This window comes from Petromyzon marinus, chromosome 31, assembly GCF_048934315.1.
Source record: "Petromyzon marinus isolate PM22_M1 ecotype Great Lakes invasive population chromosome 31, UKy_Petmar_22M1.pri1.0, whole genome shotgun sequence".
Lineage (NCBI taxonomy): Eukaryota > Metazoa > Chordata > Hyperoartia > Petromyzontiformes > Petromyzontidae > Petromyzon > Petromyzon marinus.
In genome coordinates, this window is record NC_133697.1 from 4,599,050 (window position 1) to 4,610,886 (window position 11,837).

At 51.0% G+C, this 11,837-nt stretch overlaps 1 long non-coding RNA gene across 3 annotated transcripts in view; it reads right to left on the bottom strand.

The window, feature by feature from the left end:
- The window catches only part of LOC116947704 (uncharacterized), a 55,852-nt gene extending 44,839 nt beyond the window's left edge, over positions 1 to 11,013 (bottom strand). Inside the window, exons 1-3 of one of the 3 annotated variants that reach the window (XR_012945712.1) lie at positions 10,925 to 11,013; positions 8,466 to 8,641; positions 2,781 to 7,271 (exon numbers count right to left, since the gene is read on the bottom strand). This is a non-coding gene — a long non-coding RNA (uncharacterized LOC116947704). Of the gene's footprint in view, positions 1 to 2,780; positions 7,272 to 8,465; positions 8,642 to 9,273; positions 10,581 to 10,924 lie in introns of those variants that run through there. The other 2 variants (XR_012945710.1, XR_012945711.1) reach the window with 2 other exon arrangements.
- Between the last annotated feature and the right edge of the window lie 824 nt (positions 11,014 to 11,837).

Consider the following 11,837-nt stretch of genomic DNA (forward strand, 5'->3'; position numbering starts at 1 on the left):
ATCAAATCCTTCCAATGATTGCTAAGGCAGAATCCATCTTCTCGGTCAAAATTGTCTCTGTGCTTATATATGTGGATAGCCTGATGAACGAATCTCTCATGGTAGCCAGATGGCTTACAAAGAACCTCTGTCTTGGAGAAGTCAATGTCATGTGAGCCTACTGAATTATAACAATGTTCTGCCACGGCCGAGGTGTTGGTCCTACCGTGTTTAAGGTCTGCTTTGTGTTCACGAATGCGGTCCGAGACATGGCGTTTGGTTTCTCCAATGTAACTACTACCACAGAGGAAACTTAGTTTGTAGACACCAGGGTACTGTATATCCGGAATCACATCTTTTACAGACGTAACCAGATCACGGATTTTATGTAATGTGTTGAAACGGACCTGGATCTTGTGTTTATTCAAGATTTTGGAGATCTTTTGTGTGATCCCCGCAATGTAGGGTAAAGTGATGGTTTTGAAAGGCTCCTCAAAAGGGTCCTTCTTCATGGTTTGAGTGATAGCTTTGCGGATTGTATAGCCTTCTCTCCCCCTCCACTTCGACAATTTCAACCGAGAAGATGGATTCTGGCTTAGCAATCATTGGAAGGATTTGATAAACCATTTCAGGTCTTAATTGATTGTTCACGCTTATGGTGGCTTTCAGACAGCATACATTAATTTTTCGTCTCCCCCCTCCTCTTTTCAGAACATAGATGGACTAGTCCTTCTAAACAAACTGCCAAATCGCTGCCCGTGGTGCTAACGTTTCTAAAAATAAGTAAATAAATAAATGAAAACAACAATAAAAAATAAATAAATACAAACCGTCACTTCTTTCAAATGTTTCTTGCCGTTGGGTTTCACACCTGATGATGACCGTTTGTGTTATGGTCGAAACGTCGTGAGAATTTTTTTATTGTTTTATATATATTTGATTATTTTATTGTTTCCCTTCAACGTGACTTTACCGAAAGAGCTAAGAATATAGTATGTGCTATATTTCTTAGTTTATTTTTGTCTCTCTCTAGCGAATGCTATCGCACGCTGCTGTCAAACAGTTAGAACGCCAGATACCCGAGAGAAATCGCTACACGAATGCCTCTCGCTGTTGTAACAACAACAACAGCAGCAACCGCCATTCGCCACTAAGTGGCGGTGACGTCGCTACACGACGCTTGTGCCAGGCTATGTGCACCTTGAGGCCACACACACACACGCGCTGTGAGTGAGCGGCGGCCGACACGTGTAGGGGGTGGCCACAACCCCAGCGCCGCCCGGCACGCCCCAACGCGCACGTGGCCTCTGTCGTGGTCTAACAACAACAAAAATATTCTTGGTTCTTTCGGTAAAGTCCACGTAGAAGGGAAACAATAAAATCATAAACATACAAAACAAATATAAAACAATACAATTGTGATAATTGTATTGTTTTATATTTTTATTCGTATTTTTATTATTTTAATATAAAACAAAAATAAAACAATACAATTGTGATAATTGTATTGTTTTCTATTTTTTATTCGTATTTTTATTATTTTATTGTTTCCCTTTCTACGTGGACTTTACCGAAAGAACCAACAATATGAATCCCTGCAGTCACGAAAGCTTAAAATCAAAACAACAAAAATATAAAAACTCAAACGTCGTGCCGTTGTTCTTCCACGCTCTCACCTCCCAACGCACGGCCACCTTCACCGAAACGCGGCGCTAAGCAGCGTGCTGGAGGACGGTGGAAATCACACGTCGGAGGAGGCTTTCGCGACCAATATCGTCCATAATAGAGGGGGGTGGTTTTGTGTTCTTTTTGGGGGGGGTTTAGATCGCGTTAAAATAAGCGACCCACGAGGGACAGGGGCCGAGTCCGGGGGGGTGGGGGCCGTGGCGGTCACGTGGTCATTGTTATCGTCGCTAGGCAACGGCGATCAAAAATTGTTCGGCGATGACGGCTGGGATGTGGTTTAAGTGCAGCGACGTTGTAGTAAATAATAACAGTTGTTTAAATAATAACAATCGTGTAAATAATAACAATCGTGTAAATAATAACAGTCATGTAAATAATAACAGTCGTGTAAATAATAACAGTCGTGTAAATAATAACAATCGTGTAAATAATAACAATCGTGTAAATAATAACAATCGTGTAAATAATAACAATCGTGTAAATAATAACAGTCGTGTAAATAATAACAGTTGTTTAAATAATAACAATCGTGTAAATAATAACAGTTGTTTAAATAATAACAATCGTGTAAATAATAACAGTCGTGTAAATAATAACAGTCGTGTAAATAATAACAATCGTGTCAATAATAACAATCGTGTAAATAATAACAGTCGTGTAAATAATAACAGTCGTGTAAATAATAACAATCGTGTAAATAATAACAATCGTGTAAATAATAACAATCGTTGAAATAACAATCGTGTAAATAATAACAATCGTGTAAACAATAACAGTCGTGTAAATAATAATAATCGTGTAAATAATAACAGTCGTGTAAATAACAATCGTGTAAATAATAACAGTCGTGTAAATAATAACAGTCGTGTAAATAATAACAGTCGTGTAAATAATAACAATCGTGTAAATAATAACAGTCGTGTAAATAATAACAATCGTGTAAATAATAACAGTCGTGTAAATAATAACAATCGTGTGAATAATAACAATCGTGTAAATAATAACAGTCGTGTAAATAATAACAGTCGTGTAAATAATAACAGTCGTGTAAATAATAACAATCGTGTAAATAATAACAATCGTGTAAATAATAACAGTCGTGTAAATAATAACAGTCGTGTAAATAATAACAGTCGTGTAAATAATAACAGTCGTGTAAATAATAACAGTCGTGTAAATAATAACAGTCGTGTAAATAATAACAGTCGTGTAAATAATACCAGTCGTGTAAATAATAACAATCGTGTCAACTTGTGACGCTGCGCCGGCACCGGCACACAGGGTTCGCTTATCGCTCTCTCTCTGAGTCGACCTCTCTCTCGCTCATCCCTCTCTCTGTCTCTCTGAGTCGTCCTCTCTGTCTCTCTGAGTCGTCCTCTCTCTCTGAGTCGTCCTCTCTCTCTCTGAGTCGTCCTCTCTGTCTCTCTCTGAGTCGTCCTCTCTCTCTGAGTCGACCTCTCTCTCCGAGTCGACCTCTCTGTCTATCTCTCTCTCAGTCGTCCTCTCTGTCTCTCTGAGTCGACCTCTCTCTCTGAGTCGACCTCTCTGTCTATCTGAGTCGTCCTCTCTCTCTCAGTCGTCCTCTCTCTCAGTCGTCCTCTCTCTCAGTCGTCCTCTCTCTCTCTGAGTCGTCCTCTCTGTCTCTCTGAGTCGACCTCTCTCTCTGAATCGTCTTCTCTCTCAGTCGTCCTCTCTCAGTCGTCCTCTCTTTCAGTCGTCCTCTCTCTCTCTGAGTCGACCTCTCTCTCTGAGTCGTCCTCTCTCTCTGAGTCGTCCTCTCTCTGAGTCGACCTCTCTCTGAGTCGTCCTCTCTGTCTCTCTGAGTCGTCCTATCTCTCTCTGAATCGTCCTCTCTGTCTCTCTGAGTCGACCTCTCTGTCTCTCTGAGTCGTCTTCTCTGTCTCTCTGAGTCGTCCTCTCTGTCTCTGAGTCGTCCTCTCTCTTAGTCGTCCTCTCTCTGAGTCGTCCTCTCTTTCTCTCTGAGTCGTCCTATCTCTCTCTGAGTCGACCTCTCTGTCTCTCTGAGTCGTCCTATCTCTCTCTGAGTCGACCTCTCTGTCTCTCTGAGTCGTCCTATCTCTCTCTGAGTCGTCCTCTCTGTCTCTCGAGTCTTCCTCTCATTCTCGGAGAGCGAGAGAGAGGAAGACTTACAGAGAGAGAGAGAATATGACTCAAAGAGGACGACTCAAAGAGAGAGAGAGAGGACGACTCACAGAGAGAAGACGACTCAGAGCGAGAGAGCGAGGGCGAGTCACAGAGAGAGAGGACGACTCAGAGGCGCCATGAGGAGGAACCACAGTCGAGCGGGAAGGCAGCAGCTGCCACGCGCGCTTAGGAGCTGGCATCAAATTCCTCCCCACTCCGAGCTCTGCGGCCCTCTACATGTGTTGGTGTTAACGAGCAATTAACGAGTGTTGACATGCGGGTAGGAAACCGGAGCATCCGTTGAAAACCCACGCTTGCGAGGGGGAAACGCTCTATCCCTTACAGAAAGGACAGATGACATTCGTCCGCATTTTGCCGTAGCACCTACACCCTGCAAGCCAGGGCCATCGCTCCTCCACGGTGCTGGATTTCAGGCCACGTGCACAGCCACCGCCGCATCCTGCAAACGATCGCCCGCCGGCCTTCAGCGTGAACTCGAATTTCATTTCAGCGACGAGATAGTAACGATAAAGCTTTCCTCTTAACGCACGCCGCGCGTAGAACAGCGACCAACGACTCGCCGATACTCATCAAAGCTCAGCAATTAAGCACGAATGTTTATCCCACTGCTAAAGTCGGCCGTGGCCATCGATTGTCCCGAACTTCACTAGCGAGCGAGCGGAAACAATGACGCTTGGCGCGCCGTTAAACGCTGGCGGCACCCGTGACAATTCAATTTTAGATCTGGCGGTCGGGTGGTGGAGGGTTCCACTACAGCAGCAACAACAACAGCAAGAAGGAGAGATAATTGGCTCCTGGCCATTCCGTGGCCTGACTCAAAAAATAATAATGAATCATTAATGTTTACATTAGTCGCAATTTGACCAATGCATCACATTTTGACCCGTAGCTCGGTGATGTTACCCCTCTTGCTGGAACAGTAAAATCCTGCTCCTGTCTTGATCACCGGAGCTCTCGCCCGCTTAAAGTGGTTACACTTAAACGAATAGAACTTAGAACAACTCAAACTTATCCAACCGCTCGATGAAGGCCTTCCCACTGCCGTGTCGGTCGTGGGAGTTGCTCGACCCGCGGCTAACCGATCTCAACCGTGGCAGGGAGTCACACCGGAGTGCGCTAACCGATGCACCGCCGCTCCGCGCGCACGCACCACGGCGCCGTAGCGCCGTTCCTCGCCGATTCCCCCCAGCGCTGCCTCGGACTTCAATCGGCCTTACCGCAGGCGCCACTTCCCCCATCGCCCCATCAAATCATCCTGGGAGGGAAAAGCCACCAAGGCTTCGGCATTATCTCGTTAGTGCCCTTTTTTTCTCTTCCGAGGCTCGCGTTGCCACTCGCTCGCTCGCGCTCTCCGTTTCGACCGTGCGTTGTTCCCGGCGAAGGGCAGAGGCCACGCGCGCCTGCTAAGGATCCACCGCTGGCAATCATCTCCACGCCCGCTCGATTCTTTTATTATTATTATTGGCTCTGCCTTTCCCACCCAATGTTATTCCAGTCGTAGTAACAATGTGCGCACTTGCTAATTGGCGCCGTCGTTCCCGTAGCGGTGGTTAGGCGATCGCCGCGGCGGGAAGCCAACCGCCGGCTTTCGCCGACTCAGCCTGCGGCGGCTTCACAGCGGAGGGAGCTTTTACCGCGCGAGATCCCAATTGAGCGGCCGCTTGCGGTGTCATTAGTTAACATTTTGGTAAATTCGGGCCACGACGCCGGCATAATACGCGACTTTTTAGCGGAGCCTTCGTATCGTTATGATTGATGCCGCCACTGCAGTGTTAACCGGGGCAGCCCGGCGGACTCGAACCGCGAACCGCTGGGCTCGCGTCGCCGCCCTGCGGCGCCGTCGGCAATTGACCGCCGCGGGTGGGAGGGGCTGGGTGGGTGGGGGCCACGGCCCCCGCCCCCGTGGTGTCGGTAGGCACCGGCCTCGTGGCCCATCCTCACAGCTCGGCCGCTTTGAATGGCACCACGGTGGCTAGGAGATGTTAACTACCTCGCCTGGTATGCGGGAGGTCGTGGGTTCGATCCCGACCCTGACGCCTGCTGTATATTTGGAGTTTGCGTGTCTCTCTCCCCGTGGTCGCGTGGATTTTTCTCCTGGTCCTCCGGTTTTTCCCTGTCCAGATTTAGAAACGTTCGTTTGGAGTATTTGCCTGCTATACATTTCCACGTGACGATAAGCTACTTCGTTGAGATATCATTAATTTGTGGCCAGACCGCTTCTGAAAACGAGCTGCAGAGCTCAGAGTGGGGGATCTTACCTCATAAAATGTAAAAAATAGAATTAACAGAAATGAAACCTCGCGGGCAGGCGGGCGGAGAGACGCACTCGGGGCACGTGGAGCTCACGTGAAATGATCTCAGAGAGCCGGGCTAATTGGGTTGTTGAAGTTACCGACGGCTCTGGCGATCCCCCCTCCTCTGGTTACTCGACAAATCGGATAACGGCGAAAATAGTTGGGGAAGCAAGTCCCGCCTCGGTTCTACGCTTCGTGCGCCGCTGGACGGGAGGTGTTGGGCGGGGCTTGGTGATGCCGTCAGCTTCGTCGTTGAGCCGCGTCACGCTGGGCGTAGCTTGCGGGGGGGGGGGGGGGTTCCTGCCTTCGGTAGACGTGGTGTCGGGATGGCTGACGTTGTTAAAAAGCCCGAGTAATCGAGGCGCTGTCTGTCACAAGTGTTCGAAGCGTCCCGGGACTCCAGGCCCAGCAGTCGAGGAGGCTTCGATCAAAAATTGAGTTGCTGATCTTCCCCATTGGCAGCCCTGGGCGAAGGGGGCAACCGTCTCTCCCGTAGCGAGCACGCGCGTGCCGCCCCCTGCCCAGCGATCGGCCCCCACGTGGAGGCCGTACCGCTGAGCGAACCGCGTCAGCCAAAAAGGCGCAACGTGGTTGCCCTCCCGGCGCAACCGGGAGCCAACCGGGAGCCGGAGGGTGGCACGGGACGGGTGTCGGCACGTGCGCACTCGCTCAAGAGCGCACGCGAATGTCCGCGACGTCATCTCCGCCGCCGAGGTGGCAATCGCAAGAGGCGCGCGATACATTCGATTTCTGTTTTTGATACGAACCCCCCCCCCCCAAAACAACAAGAGAAAACTTTTCACGCCGGATCATCCGAAACCCATTTAGATAAATCGGCCGTGAAGCTCCGTGTCGGCACGTGGGCACCGTTCTAAAAAAGCCCCCATGTTTGTTGCGTAATATGTTTCACAGGCGCAGAGATAACAGAAATTCACTTTGTTAAATCACTTATACCAGCGTGTACATTCCCGGAGGGCTCCCTTTATCTCCGTGACGGAGATAAACATGCCAAGGCCAATCTGCGAGCAATGCGCGCTCACCTCTAGCACGGAGTGAGAAGCCCCCCCCCCCCATCACTCCCATCCCACCGCTAGTTCCCCTTCTCGAGTCTTGGAGTGAGGGGGACCTCCGTCTCCTGCAGGGGTCCTGGAATGAAGGGGCCCCGTTTCAGGGGATCAACGTAACTGGAGACACGCGTTGAGATTATTTCCATTATTTTGCTGCTATACATTCCCACGTGATAAGCCACTGTGTTGACCTGTCATTAGTGGTAACCAGGTCGCTTCTAATAGATACGTTGATACCACAGTGGCCTTTACCTGGTGACATAACACGTAATTGTATTTGTATAGTTTTTGTAAAGTGATTTGTTTACTTTCAATATTACTTTGCACTCCTATCGTGTTTTTATGTTGTTGTTGTTGTAATACTCTTACCCCGTGTCCCTCCACTGGACATCTGCAGTATAAATAAATATTCTGATTCTGAACTGCGGGGATCACGCCACGCGATACTTTTTTCCGGTTTTGTGAGCTCCTGGCTCTCGCAGTGCAATGGTAGACGACAAACAAATATAAATCCATCCCACCTCTTGTTAAATTTAATACAGTCGCTGAGCACAGGACAATGTGTCGGGAGACCAGCAACAGAGAGCACTATCAAGTCTATAATCGAGCAAGGTTACTGTTCTAAGGGCTTGGGAGACCGGAACGATAGACGACGATGATGATGAAGGGGAGGGAATTCCAAAGTGGAGCAGTGCAAGGGAAGCAGAAATGCAAAGTATTGTGAGCTGCGGTGGAGTGAATGAGTCAGTGGGTGAGTGAGTCAATGGGTGAGTGAGTGAGTGGGTGAGTCAGTGGGTGAGTGAGTGAGTGGGTGAGTGAGTCAGTGGGTGAGTGAGTGAGTGAGGAGTGTTGTTGTGACCTGCACAGTGCGGTAATTGACCTGCACAGTGTGGTAGTTGAACGGATGAGACGACAAATACATAAAGTATGGTGTTGTTCGCGAGACATCGATAGTGAGGTTGTTGTGAGCTGCGAGATGGGGCCTGTATATCTGAGATCCGTGCAGCGTCTGCTGCTGTTAATTCATTGCGAAACAAACAATCTGGGTATAAAAAAGCAGGCACACACACACGAAGTGGGGGATTTTGCGAAGATGACATCAGCTGGCCGGGCCTCTCGGCTGGCCAGGATCAGCAGCGCCGCGGCCGCCACGGTGAAGAATCCGCGCCCCCCAGATGTATGTTATTTTTCACGGTGAATTATTAATGGTGGAGATGCACGACACAGGTTCCGTACATTAGCAGGGTTTAAAAAGGAATTGATTACCACTCACCTTGAATGTGTGCCGCCGTGGACGGACAAATGCATAATTTATCGGCGTCTTGAAGTAAAGCGCTGAGGAGCGAACGATTTAAAAAATCGAGGGCAGGGTGGGAGGGCCCGCGTGGAATGGCATCGCCGCAGTCGCCAAGGCAGCCAGAGCGCCGAGTTTCGCTTGGAGATTTCTCACTGGTTGGGATAAAATAACAGTGTACATGAATAGTATTCGTGAATATTGTTGTTGTCGTTGAGCGAGGTAATTATTGCGAACAGAGGTACAATTAATTGCGGTTTAATATCATCTGTCCCTTCCGTACGGGATACAATGTTGACCCGATAACTCCTTTATATGTACAGCACCGCAGAGCTTGGGGAGGGATTTTTGTTGTTTTCGCACGACAGAAATGTTCGCTTTGCCAAAACGATGCCGCCACGGCGGTGGTGGTGACGCGATGGTTTGGCGCGGTGGTTTGGTGTGTTGATGGTGGCACGATGGTTTGGCGCTGTGGTGGTGGTGGTTTGGCGCTGTGGTGGTGGTGGTGGTTTGGCGCTGTGGTGTTGATGGTGGCACGATGGTTTGGCGCTGTGGTGGTGGTGGTGGTTTGGCGCTGTGGTGGTGGTGGCGCGGTGATTTGGTGCCCTGGACTTGCAAACGCAGAGGTCGCCGGGTGGATTCGATCTCCCGGCGTGGCGGTGCAAGCGACGGTTGCGAGCTTCTCAAATCCCTTCGCTACCCCGCCACGCCTCTGTCCAGCTGGCAGTGTCGATGGGTAGAAGTCTACGGTCGGCGCGTCGCGTGTGGCGGGGTAAAGTGTGGGTACCTCCACCTCTTCCAACACGGCCGGTGGGCGTGCGTCGGCCAAACACCCTCGGATTGGAGGCCCCTTCCGCCAGCAGTGGTGCGAGCGGCAACTGCAAGGGCTGCGCCTTTACCCATTCTCTCGGTGCTAACGATGCTGAAGTAGTGGCAATTTCAGAGGACGTGCGGAATGGGCTGGAATTCATATAATCACTGCGGTGAGAAGCCCAATGGGAGAGGAGCACGCTCGACGAGAGAGCATTCTCGCTCTGCTCAGCAGCAGCATCGGCAGACACTGTGCTGCTGCTGATGCTGCTACTGCTGCTGATAACGATGATGTTGCTGCTAATGATGATGCTGATGCTGCTGATGGTGAGATTATGCTGCTGCTGTTGGTAATGCTGCTGCTCCTGATGATACTGCTGCTGATGCTGCTGCTGCTGCTAATGATGATGCTGCTGATGGTGAGGATTATGCTGCTGTTAATGATGCTGCTGCTTCTGATGATACTGCTGCTGATGATGCTTCTGCTGATGATACTGCTGCTGATGATGCTGCCAATGATGATGGTGAGGATTATGCTGCTGCTGTTGACGATGCTGCTGCTTCGATGATACTGCTGCTGATGATGATACTGCTGCTAATAATGATGCTGCTGATAGTGAGAATTATGCTGCGGATGCTGCTGCTGCTGATGATGCTGCTGCTGATGACACTGCTGCTGACGATGCTGCTGCTGCTAATGATGATGCTGATGCTGCTGATGATGAGGAATATGCTGCTACTGATGTTTATGATGCTGCTGATTATGACGATGATGCTGCTGCTGATGATACTGCTGCTGACGATGCTGCTGCGAGGGCCCTCGCCACTGCCCCAGGCTCGGGCCAAGCTTCCCGTGTCGCCGAGCCGAGCGACAGTTTCCAGCCCTGCCTGTCCGAGGCCGCGTGAGCTCTCACACACGCGGCCCGCCGTGCGCCACGCGCGCCGCAGGCCCCGCGGCCCTCGGCCCTTCCCAGTCAACGTGGCCCCGTTGGGCCAACGTTCAGCTCGCGCCGTCAAAACCCGACGATGAGCCCAACGGCCCCTAAACCTACAAACCAAACTTGGCCCAAAGTTGGCCCGATGGTACCAAACGGCATGCCAACGTCGGTTCCAACGGTGGCATGCGGTTGGAACCGTTAGGCCAACATTGGCATGCGGTTGGTACCGTTGGGCTAACGTTGGGCCAACGTTGGCTGGGGTTGGAACCGTTGGGCCAACGCTGGCACGCTTACTGGGTTCTCGTGTCCCAAGTATAATAGGGGTGGGGGGGGGGGGTGAGCCGACCAGGCCATCAAGACAGCCAAACAACTTGGGGCGGGGGGGGGGAGAGATTCTCAACGGTCGAGAGGCGGGGATCAGATCGCGCACGATCCCGCAGAAACGGACAGCGGCGATCAGGGAGTGAGGGATTGGCAATTAATTAATTAACGAGCGCCGCATCCTTCTTCCCCCCTCCCGCTTCCAGGATCAAGCGGCGGAGAGGGGGGGCCGAGCGGGGCCGAGCGGGGCCCGCCAGCCCCCCCCCTCCCCCATCGGCGGAAACGATTCAGAACGATTCGCTTTCAAGCGGGGCGAGCGAGGGGTTAGGGTGGGTGTTGGGTTGCCACGGCAACCGTCATCAGACGAACCATGGATCCGCGCCGCCTCAAGAGGAACGCCGGGGACTGCAAATTGGATTTCTAACGGCGGAGTCTCTCCCCGCACGCATTCCGCGATGATTGTTCTACTTCTTCTCTCCGTGGAAGAGTCGTGGATCTCCCTCCCTCCCCTCCCTCCCCTCCCCTCCCTCCCTCCCCGCGGAGAAATTCTGCGAAGGTCAATTGTCGAAAACAAAATAGGCATCATTATCTCGTTCCGTCAAGACAGGCGTTCTGGACCAAAAAAATATATGTGTATGCGTGTGTGTATAAAACCGCGCGCATGTGTGTGTGTGTGACTGCAGAAATATACCACATCTCACACTCGCTCTCGTGTACTCACTCGTATTGCTGTAATTTTCCCGGACGCGCGCATGCGCGCACACGCACGCGCACAATGTCACTCACACGCACGCACGCATTCAACCACAAATACATTGACACGTATTGTCACGCGCACACACACACGCGTGCACGCGCGCGCACACACGCACTGTCGCTCACACACACACACGCACGCATTCAACCACACACACACACACGCGCGCGCATTGACGCTCACTCACACACAGTCAACCACACACATACACAAGTATTCTCACTCAAGGACAAAGTTCCCCCGTGTAGTCTAAAACACTGTTGACGCAAGTGCCGTTAGCGAGCAGCACCTTAGAAAGCCGGCACGACACGTGGGTAGGTGTGTGGTCAGCACCACGCCCGGCCGCCTTTGTCTTCCAAGTAGCGATTTATACACACCGTACCAGGCACTCAATTGAGGCTGAGTCGACCTAGGGGAGGCCCAAGACCGGTTCAGATAATTGGTCACCGATGTTGGCCGTGAGTGGGATTTTTTTTAACTCGGGTCGCCGGGTTCGTAGCGCAAACCGCTCCACAACCGCTCACC